Raw genomic sequence first — 24,081 nt, forward strand, 5'->3', positions numbered from 1 at the left:
AAAGATCCTTCTGCTAGTCACTATCTGAGGCAATCATGAACATCAAAATCAGAAATGGGAAATGCTGGGAGAGGGAACTCGAATTTTGAACACTGTTCAAAGGCACTTAGAGAACAAAGAAGTCCCGTGTTGCTGGAAAGAGGTTTCCAAGAAGGAGCTATCTTTTGTTCAAACTTCACTGTATACTTATTTGAACACTTCACTGGACACACTATATGAGATCTTTGCGGAAAAATATGTAAGATCTGGTACATATGTGACACATACATAAAGGAGAAAACATAATAAAATAGACACATACATGGATCTATAATCTACTTAATGGTTGGAGTATTACCAAAATCATTGTATCTACACGTGATCTTACCCCTGCTCATTCACTCCCCAGCTTCCTTCTCAACATACTGTTTAAGTTGTTCTTGGTTTTAAGCATTTTAAAAATGGCTTCACTCTTATGTATTATCCTATGACTTATTTTTTCTCATTCAAATATTCATCCATAATTATGCATGATTTATATATATATATACACATATATATATATATAAAATACATGAATGAGACGCCTATTTTTCACTGATATATAACATTCCATGTAAAGATATTCCAGAATTGATTGTATTCCTGTCAAGAGGCATTTTTGATTGTTTTAGGATTTTGGCTCTTACAAACAATATTGCTATAAGCAGTCTTGAATGTATCTCCCCCCACCCAGGTTTATTAAAGTATAATTGACAAATTAAAATTGTATGCATTTACAATCTACACCACAACGTTTTGATGTACATGCACATTGTGAAATGATGACCACAGTAAAGCTAATTAACATACCCATCACCTCACAGAGATATCATTTTGTGTGTGAAGGTCATGAGAACATTTAAGATTTACTATCTTAGCAAACTTCAAGTATTAAACATAGTATTAAGTATAATCACCACGCTGTGCTTTAGCTCTGCAGAACTTATTCATCTTGTGTAAATAAAAGTTCAGACTCACTTACCAACACCTCCCTTGACAACCAGAATTCTACTCTCTGCTTCTGTGAGTTCATTTTTTTTTTAGATTCCACATATAAGTGAGATCATGCATTATCTGTCCACCTGTGCCTGGCTTATTTCACTTAGCATAACGTATGCCAGGTTCATCCATGTTGTCATATATGACAGGCTGAATATTCCATATTCATGTATGTGTATATCTATCTATCTATCTATCTATCTATCTATCTATCTATCTATCTATCTATATATAGACAGAGAGAAAGAGAAGGGAGTCACATTTCTTAATCCATTCATCTGTCGATGGAGACAGGTTGACTCCATATCTTGACCACTGTGAATAATTCTGCAATGAACATGGAGTAGAGATGTCTCTTTGAGATCTCGAGTTCATTTCCTTTGGATATATGCCCACAAGAGGAATTGCTGGATCGCATGGGAATTCTATTTTTAATTTTGGTGGGGGAACTTCCATTCTGTTTTCCCTAATGGCTATACCATTGCATGTGTCTTATTAATACATTTTTAGAGCATTTCCGCATGACATTTATGAGCAAAATTGCTCATCTGCAGAGAAATGAAATGCTCAGCTTGACAAGAGAATGAAAAATTGTTTTCCAAAGTAGTTGTATTAACCTGCCCTCCCATAGGAAGTGCATGGGAATCCCTATCGCTCCACATCCTCACCTGCACTTGGTCCTAGCAGAGGTCTTAACTTCTGAGTGTTTATATGCACTTGATCTTCATTCTCCTGATAACTAATGATGTGAATGTCTTTTCTTCTTCTATTTGCCGTTTGTGTTTCCTCTTCTGTGAAATGGCTAAAAGCTTTTTCCTGTGAACTGAATTGTTACAGTTACCTTTTTCTTTATGATACGTAATCCTCTGCAAATTACATTCATTTGCTGTGGTGGCTCCTCTTTTCATATTTTTTGATGAAGGCTTTTGATTTCTTAACATTAATGTAATCTAATTTATCAGTCTTTTTATCTCTTTTAAAAATTATTTCCCTACTCAAAGCTTCATAAGAAGTTTTAAAATTTTACTTTTCACACTTAACTAATTCATTGACTTGGGAACTGATTTTTGCGTACAAGACAGGGAGTTGAATTCCTTTTTTTTTTTTTTCCATATGGAACTCCAACTTTACCAGCACCATTTCTTGCTTCTTCTGTTTTTCCTTAGTGATTTGCAAAACTACTGCATCAAATATAGAATTCCCCAATATGCTTGAGGCTGTCCTGAACTCTCATTTTTCTATCATTGCCATTTTATTTATCATATTAACAACACTTGTATTGGCTTAATCCCTACAGCTTTATAATAATATACTTTATTTCAATACGAAAGGAGAATCTCCCCATCCCCTCACTTCACTGGGCTTCAGGACTTGGTGGGTTTCGGGCTTAGCTACTCCATACAATGCTCTAACAGAGAACAGAGAACACTGGCCCCATAATAGGCTACCTTATGTTCTGGTAACAAACAACCCCCATAAGCCCCATGGTTTAAAAAAAAAAAGTTGATTTCTTACTCACGGTATATATCCCTTGTGTTAGCATTTTCCCATGAAGCCTCCATTCTAGGGCTCAGGGTAACACAACAGCGATAGAAGGCTCACTGCTGGTCTGCGTCAGAGAGAAACAGAGACCCAGAGGAAGGTGCCCTGCCAAGTGGATGCCAGCAAGAAATGACACACACACACTTCCAGACATAACTCAGCGGCCAGAACTGGCCATGGGAGCCTCTCCCCAAACTCCAAGGAAGCCAGGAAATGCTATCGACCACGGCTCTGGAAAGCAGCCAGAAACATTTGTGGAGCTAATCACCCCCACATGCACCGTTACCTTGAAGGCCTCAGCACCCTTCCGACAGGTTTATAGACGGAACAGATGGAAACGGCATGGAGGGTGAAGAGCCCGAATTCAGAATTTAAAGAATCCCACTTCATCATTTTGCTCTGGGTCTAGTTGGTCATTTAACTGTGGAATGTTAGATTCAAATGAAGACATGGGTTCAAAAAACCTCTGGCAAATGCTGCGGAAATGGAATGATATGTCACCACCTCTCTGAGAGTGGAAACTTACTAAATCAGAGAATGGATTCCCTTTGCTTATATTAAAGGAAAGTGATGAGGCTGGTCATTTGGATCACAAATTCCTTTGTTCCAGATATTATGTTATAAACCCTTTCTTCTTTGTTAGTGAAACAGAAAACCTATCTGCTTGCTAGTCACACAGAAGAAGATATTTCAAGTAAGACTGCAATTGACTCTTTCTCCTACCGTTAAAATCTTTTAGCACAGGTCTAGTGGAACCAGCCTGAAATACGGAACATCATAGATAACTGAAAAGTCATAGAAAGGAACCTCCAATTGTTCACGAATTAAACCTAATGTTAATAAGTTCATCATTTCAGGTAAAACGTAACTGACAACGATCTCACTCCACCGGCTGTATTTTTCTTTTTCCACCTAGAGCTCAGTCCATTGTTACACGAAGTCTAAAAAACAGTCAGTGCAACTTGACAGGGTTTGAAATAGAGAGAGTTGCAATCTCCCTGCCACAGTTTACAACAAATGCAAATTGTGAAAAGTGCCTCTGGCTATTTCTACATCTCAATACAATGTCTCACTCTCCCATAAATGCGTATAACTAATCTACCGTAATCCACAATTACTAACCACAGGCTGTGGGTTCCCCTGACCTCCACTTGTCCCCACGAAGAGGAAGAGCTACTACTCACTGAAAAGGAGTGAGGCCTCTGAGTCAGGCTGCCTGGGGTTGAACCTCCGTGCCCTCTCTTTGTAGCTGTATGAACTGGGGCAATTATAACACAAGAGACTGAGAGCCAGGGCCACTCCTGTCCCAGGTGTCTGCAGATCATCCCAGAAAACAAGTTGTTCCCCACGAACACTGCCTGAATTCCAAGAGACTAGAGTTCTTGATGGCTTTGTTCAGAGATGTGTGGTTACAGCACAGCGAGGACAAGTTTGGGTCGTCCCGGCAGCCCTCCCAAGTTCAAAGGGAAGGTTTCACAGTGGGCTGAGGAAAGAATCTTCCCCAAGTTCCCATATCAAGTGGACCGCAGCCCTGAGTCCAAGCTATAAACACTCTCATGGTCAACAGAGATTCCAGACTTCCTATTTCAGCAGCACTTGGGTGTCTGGAGATAGAAGCTAACAGCATCTAGGAATTTTATTATTTTATGGGGCATTTGTAGAACCTCCATATTGGCTCTACCTCCCAGTGCTAAGAAATAATGGAGGATGCTAGTGATGGTGCTGATGAGAATGAGAGAGTAACAAAATTAGTCTCTTCGAGGCCAAGGGTCAGAGTCGGGTCGCATCCACGGAGGCCACAGCGATGCGGAAGATACAGGATGCTCATGACCCGCAGCCAGCCCAGCTCTGCCTGTGGCTTTGCCTGGAGAACCGTGCTTATTGGTAACAGGTCACAGCTCTCCAGTGCCTTCTCACTCACCTCCCATGGGCACCTTTGGGCTTCTCCCTCACCTTGCTGATGCTTATTTGCTCTGATGACAGATTTCCACTCAGGGACCAGCCAGCTCAGCTAGCCATAACCCTCCCCGCCCCCATTTCCTGCCCAGATGCCCTTTTATGAATAACCATATTCATCCCACGCAGGGGCGAAATTGGCTGATTTCTAAATGCTGATGAATGCAACGTCCAACGCGAGCTCTCTTCCAACAAAGTAACCTGTTTACCTCACAACAGACCAGCTCATGAACTCTGAGGGGCATGTGTATGATCTAATACAGCAACAAAAAGCCAGGAGTTTCTCACTTATATCACCCATTTGGTAATCATTTATGCAACTTCTTCCCTTTCTCCCTTTTATTTGGTTGATTGGTTGGACATTTTTCCCCTTACAGGGGGAAATTCAGCTATCATCAATTAAGATTTTATCTGAATTCTATATCAAAAGAGATGATAAAACGTATGGTCCAGATGGGCCTGTGGGTGTAGTTAGTTCCTGAAAGGATCTCAGATCCTAAAAATGGGGAAAATCCTCTCCTTCTCACTTTATAAGAAACTGAAGGGCCACAGTGATGGTCACAAACTTAGGAAGATGACAGTCTGCGAGCAGAAAGCATTAAGTCGTCGTGTACTGAAAACCTCCATTATTAGAACCAAGGCCAATCTCCTATTTATTTCCAGGCACCATGTTAGTTGCTGTTGAGAAGCAAAAAGTTGCCACATTGCCCTCGTTGTTGGGGGCTCACCAACCACAGAGGGGAAACAAAACATTCACAAAGAACTCCAGTTCAAAGTGCAATGACATAAATGCCTTAAAAGCACAAAATAAAAGGAGCTGTGAGTTGACATGGAGGGAAAGAGACAAAGACAAAATGGGAAGACCAAGGACAACCTCGTGAAGGAAACGGGGCTTGAGCAAGACTTTAGAGGAGGGGTAGGAATTAAGCAGGCTATTATAAAGGGCTAGACAGTAAGTATTACTGGCTTGGAGGGCCACACAGTCCCTGTTACAACTACTCAGCCCTGCTTTTGGAGCCTGAAAGCAGCCAGAGACAATACGTGAAAGAATGAGCATTGCTGTGTTCCAATAAAACTTTATTTACAAAAACAGGCAGGGGGCCAAATTTGAACTGCAGGCTATAATTTGCCAATGTCTGGCCTTTATAAATCAAAGGCAAGGAAATCACTGCACTGTATGTTATCAATCAGTTTGTGTAAATGTGTGAGAAAAAGATATATGATTGATATCTGCATCATGAATTGATTACTCGAATACAGAGTTTAGACCCTGGGTTCTTCTAAGGAACAAAGTTTGTGTTCACTCACATTAACTTTCCTAGGCCTGAGTTGAAACTTGGCTTCATTCCCTCCATGGCATTTTGAACAGTTACCAAATACGCTGAGCAAACACCCAAACATGTGTCAGAAACACTGGAGCAGATGTCCCCGGGAGAACTTCCTTTCATGATTCAAATTTAAATTTCTCTGTTTGAAGTGTCTGGATGACTCGGCACTCTTCTCATCAAGTACAAATGCACACGGGATGAAATATTAATCTCTTTTGTGGGCATGTCACGTAGAAATCCCAACTGTCAGTGTGCCAGAGTCACAATGAGATGAAGACAGCAAGAAAATAATATTCCCCAGATAGTCCACTAGTCAGAACTAGGGGCTTAGGAGGGAGCTGATCATGGCCTCAAACACATTGGAAGGAAAGTCTATGCAAGCATGGCGAGAGCCGAAGCAATTAGGCAGAGAAATTCGGGCTGTCAAGAAGTGGAGTCCAGGAAATCAGCTAAGGTGTAAAGGGCCAGACAAGTCCCTGTGGGCAGGTCAGGGTAAAAAAATCTATAAAATTTAATCAAGACTGGAAGATTCAGGCATCTAGATATTTATTGGCTCAGAGAAGTCAGTAAAGGCAGCTGAACTGGCTGCACTTCAATAAAAATATATTTTAAAAAATTAATAAAACTAAAAAATAAAATTAATCTGGGTTAATAGAAAAGAAATCAAGTAAATTTTTAAAATTAAAAAAAAAAAAAGGCAGCTGAAAGAGGAGTGCCCGTTGGCCACATACCAGATTGTTTTTCGGGTAATGGTTTGCTAGCCCTCCCTCTTCCCACCATTGTCCTATTTATGTGGATTTCTTTGTTGTATGATCGATGAATGTTGGTGAAGAAGACTTTAAAAAGGCATAACCGGGTTCTTTATCCAACCTCTGATTAAATAAATCAAATATATTAAGTTAAGTCAAAGGTCTGTTTCCTATTTATCATTTCCCATTCCTACACCTCTTATGACTAAGAGAGTGATGTAAATTAATCTATAAATAGGAGTTATGTGGCCAATTCATCTCCTCATGAACTTGAGCATATAGGTAAATTACCTTCACAGCCTTCCTGTCAGCCATATGTCTGACCTCCAGCCAATGGGATGGAAATAAGAAGTAATGCTTCTTTCAGTATTGGTCCATCAAAATTTTCCAAACATAGTCTTCCATCTTCTTTCCTCTCTCAGCTGGTTGGAAAGGAAAAGGCCCCGAGGGAAAACTGAGAGTCATATATATAACATGGTGAAGATTAAAGATTGAAGGAAATTGGGTTCCTGAATCACCGCGTGGAGGAGAGGCACTGCGTCAGGCAGGAGTCCGGGAGAACCATCATCATACTGTGATATGAATTTTAAGTTTTAAGCCTCTGACACTGGAGGCTGATCTACTATAGCAGTTAGCATTACCTTAACAGAAGAACACAATTTAATATTGGAAATTTTTCTCATATATTGCCTGACCTTACAGAGTCTGAGCACTGAAAAAAATCAGTGTGAAAAAAAAGGAATAAGAAGAAATAAACTAGGTTAAAATAACATTTTTCTTACATAAGCACAGTTCAACCATATTTCCTATGCATATGGGAAAGGAAAAAGCAAACAAAATAGTCTTTGGGAACTGGGATAGACCTGGAGGATCTATACTGGTGTTAATTCCTGTAGACCATTGAGAAAATGGTGAAAATAAGGGACTTCCAAAGATGGTCACCCAGGGGAATGCATCTGAGGACCACTAGCAGACACCAAAGAACATTTGCTTTTGCTTTTCCTTTTGCCTTAAAATTTTCTGTAATTTTTTCTTCCTTTTTTTAATCTTCCTATTCTCTGAGCTATCATAGTATTGACTGGTACCACCTATCTAACTCTTGATCATATATTTTACTTATTTTACTTATTCCAACTAAACTGCAATTCCATAAGTACAGGGACCAAGTCTTAAACATTTTTCCTTTTATCCTTCAGAGACCCAAAATTGAGTCCATAATACTGCTCAACTCAAGGTCCACCATCATCATTGATCTGTGGCAAGTTCTTACTTTGATTTGATTTAGTTTATTGATTTTTCCCCTTTACCCTCTATCTTCAATCTCAGTTTCCCTTTCTCCAACATAAGCACTCAGTTTAGTCTATTTAATGCATATATATCTATTCCTTCCATCATTCCTAGTGTTAGTTAGATATGTACTCAGGCTGGAAAAACATGTAGCATTGTTTTTGTGCATACGTGTTGTGCACATAAACGGTATTTCTCCATCAGTCTCCACCAGGTGCAGTCTAAGACCGTACCTTACTTTTTTCAGCCTTTTGTTTCTGAGATCCACCCATGTTGCTACATGTAAATTAAGCTTATGTCTTCTGACTCATGCGTAGTATTCTCTAGCATCATAGTTGACTCTGAATCCATCATCATGTTATAAAATATAAATATAATGCAAGAATTTGATGAGAAAGTTTCTAGTTGGCCACCAATTGTCTGGATTAGTCTGGGAGTTTATTAAATTTAACTACTTGGTTAATGATCGAGAATCAGAATTGCCAGTGTGTTCATTTCACTCATAAATGGTAATAGTTTGGGAAGTAAAGAGAATGGCAGGATGACACCGCCACTCCCCCTCCTCTCCCTGCCTGCTGTCTCTGTCATAATGACCTCGGTCTTAATCCGATTGTAAATTTGTAAGAAATTAACTGCAGAAGCTTCTCATTTCATACAGCTTCTAGCAAACTGTGGCATGTTTGGGCAGTTCTTGGGAAGATAGAAGCTACTTACTGAAGCTTTCACTTCCTGATTTAGATGTCAACAGTTCCATCTTTACCTTCCCTCCACCCTGCACCCTTCATCAACTCCCTCCTTCATTCAAAAGATCTGCAATTACAATCTCCTGAAACAAAGAGTCTTAGGTCAGTGTTTCTTAAGGTATAGTACACAGAGTCACATGGGCAGCAGCATGCCTTAGGCGTTTGCTAAAAATGAGAGTTCCAGAGCCTTTCCCAGCTGAATCTGAGTCTCCTGGGTGAGACCTAAGATCTGTACTTTTAACAACCTCCTTTGGTGATCACTGTGAGTTTTAAGGATTGAATCTGTCTATCTTGAACCAAGATAATCCTGGGTTATCTTAGTTACATATTTAGCGTGCCCAGGTGATAACAGACTTCATGGTTATAGAATGCTGAAATGGGAGCTGCTTACCTGTTTCACCTGATCTTGACATTTATAGTAACAAGGGTCTACCTAATCCATGTATTTATATTAAACAATATCCAAAGAGGATTATTTTACTTGGCATTTTATAAAGATGACAGATTAGTTCAAGCTATTCTAACAGCAAACTGCATTCCATTTTCTATACACACTTACAGGTAACTGAGTTTTGAACATAGTCTCCTAATTGAAAAAAAAATGTTGAGCATCTCTAAAAGAGGCCGAAGCTTATCTAGTCTTCATTCTCTTCTCTTCTGTTGGGACACAGATGCCCTCTCTACTGCTAGGACTGTCCACATTCACCACTGGACACACTTTTGCCAGCACTTGACTTAAGAAAATAGAGGTTTTACTGTGCCCGCATCCTCTCTTACTACAACTGGAAGACTTTTTGTTTAACTCATTGTTACAGGCACAGATCCTTCCTTTTGGAATCAAGACAGAAGGGGAGCCCTCGTTCCTTGCTCAGAAAGTAAAAGCCTTGCCCCAGTCACTTCTTGTGCAACATCATTAAGCACAACCCTCATGGTCATGAGGCTCATATTGGTTGGCGCACACGAGGGAGCAGGGGTGTACGCATCTCTGCCTCCGGCTCCGAGGGCCACCTTTGGAGGGCAATAGGGAGAGGAGAGAGGCAACACAGGATCTCCAGACCCAGGCTCCATGGAAAGCCCTCACACCCAGGTGTGTACCAAGCCACAAAGCACAAGCTGAGCACCCATTCGCCTCTGGCCACCACAAAGCACCTGGTCACCAAAGACCTAAAGGTTCTCAATTCAATGAAGTAGTCTTGGAACAGTTTGATGCAGCTTCCTTCATCATCAAATAAAGGTGCAGACCAGGCCACTATTTTTTGGATGACAGTCACTTCAAACAAATGTTACCATCACCATCTCTGGTAATCAACAACTGATTTGGAAATTAATGGAATGATTTGATGAACAATTGCCACCTCATTTTAAATGGCTCTATAAGCAATGTTGTAATACATACACTTTATACATGTATTATATGTAACATATATGTATTATATTACTTTCCAAATGTTAAATATTTTGCGTATCACCTTGGAGTGCACACGTGTGCATGTTTGTGCACACACAAGTGTGTCTGGATGGAGGAGCATGGTGAAGATTAGGGTTCAATTTCTTTTTGCCCAGTTTTACATAAGAGAAACCTGACTTTAGATTATAGAACCAAGTTCATATTTTGATGGAGATGTTCTCAACCTGATCCTAATTAATGGACTAGCTGGGCTTCTGATCACTTTTTTCAGTCCAAAGGTGGGAAGAGTGGTGCATCTTATTTCAGCTTATAACCCTTCAGAAAGTATCTGTCCATTTATCAAGACCCCATATGGTCCTCAGTCTTTGGGGCAACCTAATAAATGTTTGAAGACATCCAAAGATTTATACAAGACCCCAATTACCAGCAGAATATAGATCAAACTCCTTAACTACCAAAAGCCTCCACGGTCAATTTCAAATACAGCTCATCACTCAACAATCCATCACCATCCACCTTCACTCTATTCTAATTAAACTCTTCAACGCTGTCTACAAAATGTGCTTCATGTCACATGTAGTCATGCCTCTTTCCTTTGTCACCCCATGTACCAATTTCCCTCTATCTTGTTCCAAACTGAATTACCTCCCTCATCCCTTTCAGCTTCTCCAAATCCTGTTCATTCTTTAGGATCCAAAAGTTGTCCCAGCTGTGTAATGTGTATGACCTTCCCTGAGGCCCAGCCCTTCAACAATCTCTGCTCCATCTAAGATCTTGCAGCAAAAACCATACACTCTTGTTGCTCATGCACTATTGGAGTCTCAATCTTGCTCATGCACTATTGGGGTCTCAATCTGTTCTGTGCTTTATTTGTCTGTTGCATTGCTCTGAACCTTTCGGATGCATTATGTCTTCCATGTCTAGGGAGGTTGTTAAGTTCCCGAGGATGGACGGGCTATGTCTCATTATTTTTGGAGTCATAGCAGCTCTGGGTTCAGGGTCTTGCCCAGAGAAGCAGCTCGTCAGAATCTTCTCATTGGATTTCTCTGCTGCTTCAAGCACATCTTTGTCAGCAGGCTCCCAGGTTTGAATAAATTGCCTGTCTTATCCATTCAACCCCTCATACAGTGCTCAGCCTTCTCTCCTAGCAAATGTCTTTCTTCCCATTCATGACTTTTTTTTTTTTAGTAGAAAAGATGTGAACAACATCGCTTTAAAATAAACTAACATAGCCTTTCAGGGACAGGAGAAAAACAGTTATTCTTGGCTAAAATATATTTTGAAAATGATTACCTAGGGTCAAAGATTCTGGATTGTAAACTCTACTAGATACAGTAGCATTCTAAAGATGAAAGGCACCCCTCAAAGTGATACCTTTTAATTCATGATTCCTGTTTAGACTGCCTCTCACAGGCAAGAGTAACCTGTAGCAAAGGCACCTTCACCTTAAAAACAGCGGTTTAGCAAGTCATTGTCAATGATGCTCAGACTCTTTCATGCAGTGCAGGAAGTCACAATACCCTTACTCTGCTTCAGGACACATACAGAGCTCTATCTGGAATGCAAGTTTCTCATTCAAACTTCTCTGAATGCAAAAAAGACACAGAACAGAATGGTTGGGACACAGTGGTTCTCTGTCTGACCCACTGAGGATGGATATGAGGAAAGGGAAGGTTTGCTTCATTAAAATCTAGGTCCTCGGAGTAACCTTGCAGAACATTACACCTCTCCCAACTGTGATGGAAAGAAACCAGCACGAGTCAGACAGCTTTTTCAGACAATCTTATTTTCATCACCTCTGGAGCAAACATCGAATATCATCCCTGCCTCACAGAGCTCTTGGGTTAATCCCAGAAGAGGTCAATATCATCCACAGCATCAGGGGAGTAAGTTAATGCTTCAGTGCCTAAAGTCTGCCGCTTTTGAAATCACACGAGTTTGAAACTCACGCCTTCCCTTGAATTACAATATGTGCTTCCTTGAATGTTTATCTCTCAGGAAAACTCCCTCAATGCCAATGTAAACTCTGTTCCAAGCCCAAAATTAAATCCCATCCTTGTGCAATTCACACGTCATAAAAGCAGATAAAGCTAAAGCTGAGTGAATAAAGGACATCAGTTCCCCCTTGGAAGGAAATAGAGTTTGATATATATATTTAGCTCTGAGACTTCTGAGACTCATTCTTATTATCTCTAAGATATGCAGCATAGAGATTTTCAAGAATTGAGAGAGAAGAAAGAAAGAAAGAAAGAAAGAAAGAAAGAAAGAAAGAAAGAAAAGAAAAGAAAAGAAAAGAAAGAAAAGGAAGGAAGGAAGGAAGGAAGGAAGGAAGGAAGGAAGAAAGGAAGAAAGGAAGAAAGGAAGAAAGGAAGAAAGAAAGAAAGAAAGAAAGAAAGAAAGAAAGAAAGAAAGAAAGAAAGAAAGAAGAAAAAGAAAAGAAAAAAACTTTCAAAAAAGAAAAAACACATTTTAAAATCTTAACCATTGCCTTGAGGGCCTGTGGGTATAACACTATCTTATCTGATCGGTTGTCCATTGCTGTATGACAAACCATTCCAAAACTTAGTGGCTTAAAAATAACAATCATTTTATTTGCTCACGACTCTATGGGTCAACAATTTGAGCTGGGCTCAGAGGGGTGGTTCTTAGCTGGTACCACTTAGGGTTGCTGACTGACAGGTGTCTGAAGGCACAGCTGCAGCTCATTTGGTGTATGTGGCCTCACATGCCAAGTGGCTGGTGTGGCTGTCGGCTGGGTCACATGCCCCCAACAAGCTAGCGTGGGCTTCTCCCCAGGGCAGCTGGTTAGTAGGGGGTGAGAACAGAAGCCTGGACCTCGGCTTAGAATTCCCACTGTCCTTGCTGCTGCTTTCTATCAGCCAAAGGAGCCACAAGGCCAGTGCAAATCCAAGGGTAGGAAAACAGAGCCCACTCTCAATGGCAGGAGCTGCAAAGGCACTGTGGCCCCTTTAAATCAACCACACCATTCGATTTCCAAAACACGGAGATGGAGAGGACTGAATATTTTGATCTCAGCAGAGTTTTATTGATTTTTTTTTTCATTTCATTTTGTGACAATATCAAGACTATCTATCAGTTTTAAAAAGACTCCAGGTTAAGGAATATTCAACATGGAATCAGAACATAAATAATGCAAATCAATTATTCACGAACTGAAAAGTCTAACAGCTATAAATATATATATATATATACACACACACACAAATGTATACATATATATTTATATCTTGACCATTAGAATAAACTGGAAAAAATCTGCAAACTCTTCATGTCAAGTCCCATCTCAGATGTACAAAATAAGGGGCCCCTGGATCAGTGTTTCTTTCATTTTTAAAAAATTTTTATAATAAAGATTTTCAAAGATACCTAAAAGTAGAAAAATATCATAAATTCTCATGTATTCATCCCTCACCTTCAACCGTTAACAACCTTTGGCCAATTTTCATTCATCTTTCAGTCCTCCCCCACTTTTTTTATTTTATAGTAATGTCAAAGCAAGTTTCAGAAAATACAGTATTTTCCTTGATGTGTGTTGACTAAAGATTTCCCAGATGGCTGATATGTAGGTGGCTGTGAAAGAAACAGGGGTCACCATATCCTCCAGGGGCTCCCGTACGATTTCCAGTCTTGTTTCTACCTGGGTCAGGGCCACGTGACCCGTCCCAGCCAAGAGCTACGGGCAGTGGTAACTGGCATCCTTCTGGGCTGAGGCATTAAGAGCCAGGGGCCTCCTGCATTGCTCTGCCCTCCTGCTTCAGTGACCTTGGGATTCTGATGCTCCAAGCGACATCAGCTCAAGATGGAGGGAGGCTGCTATCTTACAGCAGATTTTACAAGTCTTATTCTCTTAAGCTACTAAAATTGGGGACTTTATCTTTCATCTCAGCATAGCCTGGTTAAAAAGAAAACACAATGTTAGGAGCCCTATTTGCTACTAGCTTACCATGTGACCAGACACAACTTGGCAAAACTCTTTAAGCCTCAGTTTCTTCATCCACAGAATGGGCAACAATAACACCTGTAGTCTCTACCTCAAGGTTATCACGAGAGTGAGACAGTGGGAGCAAAATTGCTTGAAAAGTTACAAATTAAGCAAAATTTAGTGGTTTGTTAGACTATTGTTCAGGCTAGCAAAACCCGCTTCCATCAAGAATTGAAAACTATGTTAAGGACCACGCACAACATGTCACACAGGAAAGTTTTTACTAGTTTGTCCACAATAGTAAGATCCGCAAGGTTATTATATTTTAGATGATTATCACTGGGATTGCAGGGACTTCTAGTCGCAATTTTAAAACCTCAGCAGTAGGGCATGGGGAGAAAGGATCATTCTGAACCGATTCATCCATTCTCTGTAACTCTGCGGGAGGCAGTCCTGGGTGCTTGGAGGGGGTGCGGGTCACTGCCTGCAGAGTGTCCTGCCTGTGTGCTTGAGCTCATCCACGTTCCTAACCCCAACGACATATTCAGTCGGAACAACAAGTTCACATGACAGGAGGGCTGTGCTGTAACTCGCCATCCAAACCCAGACATTTCTGAGAGTGAAAGGAGTGGTATCAGTAATTATGCAACCTGGGAACCTGGGAACCTGGGAAGTATGATAACCCTACACTTCCATGCAAACAGAGGGTAGGGAAAAAGAGTGGTAGGAAGACTTTCATAACTGACCAGCAGAGAAATATTTATGCCTGTTTTTTGCAAAGAGGAGGAGGGGAAGGAAGAGGGAGAGAGGAAGCAAGAGAAGAGAGAATGGAAAAGAGGAAGCTGGCAAAGGAAGTGGAAAAGGGAAGGAGAGGGGAGGGGAGGAGAGAAGAGGGGGTGGGAAAGGAAGGAAAAAAGCACTGGTCCCCTAACCTCTGTGGGTAATGGGATTTAACTGTGGGAAAACTGCTTTACTTGCTCAAATTGACAAGCCTTTGAGGGTAGCAAACCACGCCCTTGAAGGTCAAGGGACGGCCCTCCTCAGGGCATGTGACTTGACCACTATGACTGGGCATTTCTGAGATGGGTTTGGAGAAAATAATTGAATAGCCAGGGGGGTAGCTTTCTGGAGGCCCTGACAGCTAGGCTAAGAATTTTGGTTTCAATTCTTTAAGTTCAGTTTCTCAGAGTTCCCATGTCCCCGGGAATACCCAGTGGGGAGTCAGAGGGTGTGAGAAGACACAGAACAGATGCATATTTTGAATGGGTCAGATTTTTTAGACAAGTGGTGGAGTATGTGCAGGGATTGAAATTTGCCACCAAAGATTACTTCAAGACGCTTACACTACAACATTCAGAAGTATGTTATGAAGTGCAAAAGCTTTATGTCTTTATGGACAAAACACAAGGATTCATTTTTTAAACGTTTGCTTTGCAATTTTGCAAACTTCATCTATGTGAGCTCTATCCCCAGGCCATGGAATTTTGCATTTATTCTTTTCTTCAGAGAGGAGCACTTGGGTTTGAAATGACCTTTTTTTAGCAGCAGGACATCAGCAAAGAAAGAAGACAGCAGGGGGCTGTGACATAAATGTTGTCTTGGAAAGGTTACTCCGGCACTTGGGGGGTCAATGGAGTACAGAGCAGTGTAAGCAGATAGGAATAGACAGTCAGGCTCACAAAAGACCAAGCAAGGAAGGCTGGGGCCTGGCTGATGAGTGTAACTGGGGCTGAGAAGAGTGGGATGCCCCAGGCGTCCCTTCTGTTGTCTCTGAAACCAGTCCTTTGTCACCATTCTCAGCAACTTTATGATGTCTCAATACAAAGATACCAAAAAAAAGCACTAGACACAGGAGTTTCCTCTTGTACCTCAGCAGCCCATACAACGCCTGGAATTTAAGAGGTACCCAATAAATGTTTGTAAGCAGGGATGGGATGGGATGGGATGCAATGTTGGGATAAGATGGGATGATGGGATAGGATGGGAAGGAATGGAAGTGGTAAGATTTATTGACCAAATGAATAATTATGTGAGAAAGAAAATCAACAGAAAATTCCTCGCCTGTCTTATGAGGAACAGCACGTAAGTTAATTTGAAATGCAATGTAATGTGTGCACTATTATTACAACACAGATTCAGTGCTGTGCAAACTAAGAGCTCCCTACATGTATGAAGCATTCTGCCCAGAAATGCAGTAATGCTAGTGGTTCGTTATATCCTGGATGAAGGAGCAGTAACACCAGAGGAACTGGCTCTGGGTACAGACCCCAGGACACCACCGTCAGCCCACCAGCCTCGGAAAGCTGCCAGAGGACCACCTTGTGAAAGGGCAGGCAAAGTGTGAAGCAAGGTGAAGAACCTCCCTAAGACCTCTGCAGCACCCTCAGCTCTGGGCTCCTGGGTCAGATTCAGCTGCTTCGGTCACCGCGGTCCCTGGCTCCTTCACTGTCAGCGGGCTGGGAAGGGCATCTGCGGCCCTGGCTCTGAGTCTGGCACTCAGAGGTGTGTGTGAGGCTGCAGAGCCTGGAAAATGCCTGCCCTGAGGTAAATTTCAGACATTTGGTCTCTCTGGAAGAACGCATATAGTATATTCATGTATGACTGAAGCACTGCGCTCTACACCAGAAATTGTACATTGTAAACTGACTATACTTCAATAAAAATATGTATACCAAAAAAAAAAAAAAGAAAAAGAACGTATATAATCTCTCTTGATAGAAAATGATATGATATCATATTTCTTTATTTCATATTAGCAACTATAGATTTGAATGCTTTGTCTACCTACACCAATTTGATTGCTAAAAGTACTTCCTCATTTTATTCCCATTTCACAAATCTGTTTACATGTTTTAATCTACCTTGATTCCACATGTGAAACTAGCAAACAGATGAGGATTTTCTTCCCAGCACATACTCACTCAGTGCTGGTGCTCACACCCTACACGTCTCCTGGGAAACCACAATCCCCTCCTCTCCGGGATGGGGCATGAGACTCAGGTCTAGCCAATCAGAGCACCACAACCTCCTGGCCACATGACACCGTCAGAGCCAATGAGATGTAAGGACACTTTTGCCACGACTGTCTGAAGTGAGCACGCTCAGTTTTTTTGCTGGAGCTACTAGCATGTAACACACATACTTCAGAATTAAAACCAACAGAGAAGGGCCAAGAGGTGGAGAAAGTAAGGTTCATTCTTAGTGACATCCTGTGAGCCCCTGAATCCACCTGTGCTTGAAGATAGAATCATTCCTGGATTTTTCCAGAATGGGAACTAACAAATTCCAGTTTTGTTTGAGCCAAATTGGGATGTTTCTGTCCCTTGCAGCTGGAAGAGCCCTAATTGGCAGTGAGTCATTAGGACTAGACAGGGCATAGACTCTCGCTTTCAAGTAGGAAGCTTTGGAGGTTTTGAACGCATTAGATGGATATACAGTCCCCACTGCAGTGGCAGGTAGAGTTAGACACTGCTCAGGTGTTTTGAAGGGAGTATAGTTTACATTGCATCTCTCACCATGCACCAGTCATGGAAGATACCAGAAAAGTCCTGCAGAGGTGGAGAACATATCCAACTACATTGAAAAAGTTGGGAGAAAGCTGGGGAAAATGTGATGACTTCTGAAGCCAGTGGACCTCGTGTAGGACATAGAGGAAGCCTGGAGTGCGAGGGAATCAGGGAGAGGACCAGAATGCCACAGACTCAGAAGGGTAGGTCGAGGTTTCTGGATGCTCTGCACTGGCTGGACAGGGAGCTCCAATACAGACCCCCAGGCCAGAGAGAGCTGAACTGAGCCTCTCCACCACTGCCAGGGACAGGACTGTGCCTCGAGGTCCTGCAACAGAGGGCCCTACAAAGCAACTTGTCTGCCTCAAGCTTCAATCCCCTAAATAGCGCTGCCTCTGCGGGGGTTGGAGGAGAGTAAGTAGGGCAGCCATAATAGAGCCAGCTAGAGGCAGAGTGGCTCAAAAACCCAAACCAGTCTCACACAAGACATCAGGAGAGGCCTTCAGCTGGGCGACCCTCAAATGCAAGGCAGAGCCTGACGAACCTCCAGCCTTACTGAGAAAACCACAAGCTTGGATCACAGCTTTTACTAATACACACACAAATCCACACATCCAGACACACTCTTCACATGAAACTCAGAGGCAGCCAAGTCTCAAGTTTCTGTGGATGAGCTCCCAGCGAAACACTTTATGTTAAAAGCCTGAGCACTACGTGAGAAAGACAGTAAGTCAAATGCCCTATATCATAGTAATTCATTCTAACTAAAGAGATGGAAAAGAAAGCTAAAACCCAGCCATTGTAATAACCCCAGAGAGGTAAGAATAGATATTGAAAACACAAAGCAAGACCAGATGATTGTACTAAGATGAATGATGATCCCTCCAAGATGGCCACATTCCAATCCCCAGTATCTGTGTATATGTGACATTGCCAGGCAAAAGGGACTTTGCAGATGTGATTAAGGTTACAGATCTTGAGGAGGGTGGGTATGACTCAGTGGTAGAGTACCTGCTTAGCATGCACTAGGTCCTGGATTCAATCCCCAGTACCTCCATTAAAAAAAGAGGAGAAAAAGATTACAGATCTTGAGATGGGGAGATTATCCTGGATTATACAAGTGGGTCCAGTCTAATTAAATGAGCTCTTAAAAATCCACTAAATTCTGTGAGCGAGAGAGAGAGGGGAGTCATGACAAGGATTCAATGGATGTTGCCAGTTTTACAGACAAAGGTACTCATGAGCCAAGGCATGTGAGCTGCTGCTGGAACCTGAGAACTATGCCCCGATGACAGCTAGCAAGGAAAGAGGAACCGCAGTCCAACAACCACATGGACCCGAGTTCTGCCAAGAGCATAATGCGAGCCTAGGGGAGCCCTATCTCACTGTGGTTTTGATTAGTGTTTTTCTGATGATTCGTGATGCTACGCATCTCTTTGTGTATTTGTGAGCCATTTGGATGTCTTGTTGGAAAAATTTCTATTCAGTTCTTCTGCCTATTTTTAAATTGAATTGTTTGCTTTTTCACTATTAAGTTGTATGAGTTCTTTATATATATTTTGGATCTCAACCCTAGATTCTCCCCAAAAGACTCCAGTCAGGAACACAGTCCTGCTCACACCTTGGTTCTAACCCAGTGAGACCTGAGTCAGACTTCTGACCTACAGAACTGCAAGATGATGAACCCATGCCACTAAGATTGTGGTAAATTGTCGCAGCAATAACAGAAAGTCAATACAGTGGCCATTAAAATTTGTTTGTCAGAATAAAAAACCGGATATACATAATGAAAGATAGACTTGGAAAAGCCAAAGGGTAAATTTGTAAGATTAGAGACAAAAGAAAAAAAAAAACCAGAAAAACAGAATGAATGAAGAGATGGAAGGTAGGTATACAAACAGTGTTAAGAAATACTAGGTCAGAAGCAGAAGTGCCAATAGCAACTTAATAAAAATCCAAAAAAGGACAAGAAAAGGAGGCTGTAGAAGAGGCAATATTTGAAGACCTAATAACCGAGAAATTCCCTAATAGTTAAAAATAATTATAATACAAATTGAAAAAGATTATAGAATGCCTACCAAGGATACATAATAATATTTTTAATAAATAGAAATAAATAAACAAACCCACACCCAGATATATCCGAATTTATATCAAAAACAGAAAAATCTAAAAGTTTACAGAGGGGAAAAAAGCAAAATAAGAATCAGGTAAGCATCTACCTTCACAAAAGATTTAGTGGAAAATAAAAAAATAACTTTTATGTTTTCATGATGACTGTGGGGGATAAAATAAAGATATTTTCAGTCAAAACAAGACTTAAAAGTATTCCAGCAAAAACAAAAATTAACCCAAAGGGAAGCAATGGGATAAATAAAGAAATATGTTAAAAGAAAAGAAATATCTAACTACAAAAATATATATTGATTAGCTACCTGGAAATAAAATCTTAAATAATACTTAAAATTGTGAGACCTGGAGCAGGAGAGGAGACCAAAAGAGCTGAAAGTCCAGTGAGGTTCTTATTCTGTCTGAGGTGAAGACATTGTTAGCGATAAGCCTTAGACATTGATAGGGGGAAATGAGCATATGGATGGCTCTGAGTAAGTAAGAATATAACTGGCAGAAAATACAGAAATAGAATGTACGCTTCTCACCAGTAGAAAACAGAAAAAACTAACAAAAATTCTTGTTCTTTCAAATAAATTATAGCAAAATAGAAAAGTCAGAATAGGAAAAATAAATAAGGAAGCATAGAAAATAGAAAACACACACTCATGCTCACAAATGTCATAAATAAGTCTTAATATATTAGTAATTATAATAAGTAGAATAAATTAAACTTAGTGACTAAACTGAGGAAATGATCAGATTGTATCCTCCAAAAAGATGCAGCATCGTTGTCTGTAGAAGACCAAAAGGGGGAGGTGGCACAGAGAAGTTGAAAACAAAAAGATTTGATACCAGTTCAGAACTTTATCGAGTTTAATTTAGTTCAGAACTTGATCATTTAATTTAGTTCAGAACTTGAGCTCAGAGCTTTACCATGAGATGGTCAACATTTTACAAAATAATGTTATCAACAGCAACACTTCTCAGAGCATCTGAATCACCTTTCCACATACCTAATCCACCTGCGTTTATACCTGTTATGTTCACAGTAATTCTCCAAATGGGTGAAGACATCTGATTACTTTAATTCTCTTTTGATATAGCTGATGACTAGTTGTTTACATATTGAAAACCACATCATTCTTTGATTAATTACTTCCTTTTTTGTTTCTCTTCCATAACACACTTAGGATATTATATAGATGTTTTAAGATTGTACGTATTGGCGGCTTATGCTATATATGAATTTTATCTCAGGACCACAAAGATAACGTTGAAGTTCAGCTGTATCAAGGAGAACTTCAAAATATTTACCACTTACAGGTGTTGTTCCATCTGTTAGAACTGGAAACCACTGGCATAGACCAACTTCCATAAGTCACGGTTAAGGTTCCTGAGGCCTGGAGCCCTATCTGAAGTCACACAACCAAGTTCATACTCATGGTGATCATATCTACTGGATTTTTTTCAGAACAGTAGGTCTCATTGTCCCTACGAATCACTGAAATATCTTTATGAAAACTCCTAGATTACCTGTTAGAACCCAAAGGACTGAAGATCAGGGCACATGGTCATCAGTTCTTTAAAAACTCCACAGATATAAGCCAGAAAGAGAAAGAAAAATACCATATGAGATCGCTCATATGTGGAATCTAAAAAACAAAAACAAAGCATAAACAGGACAGAAATGGACTCATGGACAGAGAATACAGACTTGTGGTTACCGGGGGGGGGGGTAGAGGGTGGGAAGGGATAGACTGGGATTTCAAAATTGTAGAACAGATAAACAAGATTACACTGTATAGCACAGGGAAATATACACAAAATGTTATGATAAATCACAGAGAAAAAAATGTGACAATGAGTGTGTATATGTCCATGTATGACTGAAAAATTGTACTGAACACTGGAATTTGACACAACACTGTAAAATGATTATGAATCAATAAAAATGTAAAAAAAAAAAAAAAAAAAAAAAACAAAAAAAAAAAACTCCACAGATAAGGTCCTGAGCAGTAGCTAAAGCCAACAAAACTAAACACAGTAGGAGGACACACAAACTTTCCTCTGTGGGCATTAAAAAATCTTGGGAGGGAAATTGATCGATACTATTTTCTATTTAAAAATGAACTTGCTTTGAAACTACAAAGTTTCACAAAAATATTCTGGCTAGTGAAGATAGAGAATAAAAAAAAAAAATTCAATCATTCTCAACCAAAAATATGCCCTGCTAGGATGAATATATCCAAAAATAAATACTGGATAATTTTTATCTTTATCATAAAGTTTTTTTAGAAGTTACAGAAACCCTAATGCAAATTCTCTCCAGAGGTTGAACAGTTGAGTGCCCCGTTTGCCAACAGCAGGCCCCAACCCTGTGCCCCCAGTATAGTACTATGTCCCCAATGGCCAAGACTGCCATCTAGTGGCGGTTTTAGCACATTGACCTTCTGCCGCCAAGAAGGGGAATTCTCAGGACAAGGATGTGTGCTTAGCATGAGTGAGGTCCTGGGTTCTAATCCCAGTACTCAACTAAAATAAATAAACCTAATTACCACTACCACCCCCCAAAAAAGGGAAATTGTCACTAGAAAAGACATTTATTCTGGACTTATATATGCTTTGCCGTTCACCATGCTTTTGCCAACATCATCATCTTTGACCTTACTGAATGCCTGTTCACCATGAATGTACCCTATGACATTGCTTCTGACCAAGGAACTAATTTATAGTAGATGTGAGGATTTACTGGTTTTCATGTATCATAAATCTCATCTCCAGAAGCAACCAATCTTATAAAACAGTAGATTAAGCCAGCTGAAGATACAGTTAGAACCCCATCTTGGAGACAATTCCTTGCAAGAATGAGGTGCTGTCCTAAAGCATGTGGAATATTCTTTGCCCAGAAATAAATAAAGGATCTTCTTTTTCTAGGTTTAGAAACCAAAAAGGGAACTTAGGAGTGGCATCTTTCTGTATTCTTCTGTATCTCTGATCTGTGCTGGCTTAGTAGTAATAACCCCATGGTCCCCTTCCAGTCACACCCTCTACTCTCAAATTTCTCATCACAACAGCCAGAGTGATCTATCAAGAAGGCAAATCCAACTGCTACCCAACACAGCGCCCTGCATTGGCTCACCTGCACATACAGAAGGCAATCCAAGCTCCCCGTTACGTACTATGCCTCCGTGATCTGGTCTCTGTCCCACCCCCAGCCCCATCGCTTACCACGACCCACCCCCACCTGCGCACTACACTCCACCCTTGCGGTTGGAGTTTCTCAAGCCATCCTGCTCTCTCCCCTTTCCAGGCTTTTGTCTGACTAACTGTTCTGAGCTCAGCTCCCTCAGGTGTTCCTTCTCCAAGGAACCTTCCACAACTGTCACCAGTGCCTCCCAGTGCCCAGACTACCCTGCCTTCAGCCACCTCTCCTCTCTTCCAGAGTCCACTCTGCACTCTTCCATTTCAGCATGAATCACACGTAAATTATGTCCAGCATTTGCAACCGTGGCCCCGGTGAGCAACTGGCAGACAGGAAACATATCGTATTCATCTTGGTGTATAATAGGGAGCATTTGTACGAGTGAGTGACAAGCAAAGAACTTTGGATATTCTTTTTCTTTCTTTTCTTTTTTCACTGTCTCTGTAGGGAGTTTTCCCTCCCATCCCCCACAACGATTATTTTGCCCCTTCTTCACACCTCTCGTAATTCTGACAGATTTACCCAGCTCTTCACTTCCAAAGACTCTCATTACTCCCTCCATAAGGAAACCACCAGAAGCTGAATGCCTGCCTCTGCTCACCACTGCGTCCCCTCGTCCGTCTGCGTCTCCACCCGTCTCCTGGCCTCCTCCTCTTACAGTCGCTCGAGCCTTAAAGAGCCCAACTCAGCACCATGGATTCTGAATCCCTCCGCTTCTCACCTTGTTGGGAACTGATCACAACCAAACTGCCTCCCACTCCTCCAGGTATCTTCAGCCTGCTTTCCATCAGCACCCAGACAGGCTCTATTGTCTCCAGTCTTAAAATAAAAGCAAAGAAGCCATCATTAAAACTGGAAAACTTTCCTTGACCCAGAGATTACCCTACTCCCTGACTTTCCCTTGACAGCCCAGCTACTCAAAGAACTGCCTGCCCATCCTACCTCCAGTTCCTCATTTTGCCTTTATTCTGCAGCTTCCTCATCTAGTTCCTACCTCCCACACTCTGAGAAACCCACTATTAACAGGCACATCCCAAAATTCACTTTACTACCAAAGTCTTAACTAGCCCTCCCAGCAGCTGTGTCCTCCTTTTTGGAACACTGTCGTCTCGTGGCTTCTGTGACTTCACACCCCACCTTCCCGGCTCCCCTTCCACCTCTCTGGCTGTTCTTCCCCAGCCCGGTTTGGTGGCGCTCCTCTATCTGAACATGATCGGAGTTCATCAGGGCTGGGACCCGGGCCCCCTTCACTCCTCACTCATCATTTTCTCCCTTGGCAATCTCG

At 41.2% G+C, this 24,081-nt stretch overlaps 1 long non-coding RNA gene across 1 annotated transcript in view; it reads right to left on the bottom strand.

Moving 5' to 3' along the window:
• Positions 1 to 23,584, bottom strand: part of LOC140690538 (uncharacterized) — a 56,294-nt gene extending 32,710 nt beyond the window's left edge. Inside the window, exon 1 of the long non-coding RNA XR_012065851.1 lies at positions 23,518 to 23,584. This is a non-coding gene — a long non-coding RNA (uncharacterized lncRNA). The remainder of the gene's footprint in view (positions 1 to 23,517) is intronic.
• Positions 23,585 to 24,081: the final 497 nt, after the last annotated feature.

Source organism: Vicugna pacos, chromosome 30 (genome assembly GCF_048564905.1).
Source record: "Vicugna pacos chromosome 30, VicPac4, whole genome shotgun sequence".
Lineage (NCBI taxonomy): Eukaryota > Metazoa > Chordata > Mammalia > Artiodactyla > Camelidae > Vicugna > Vicugna pacos.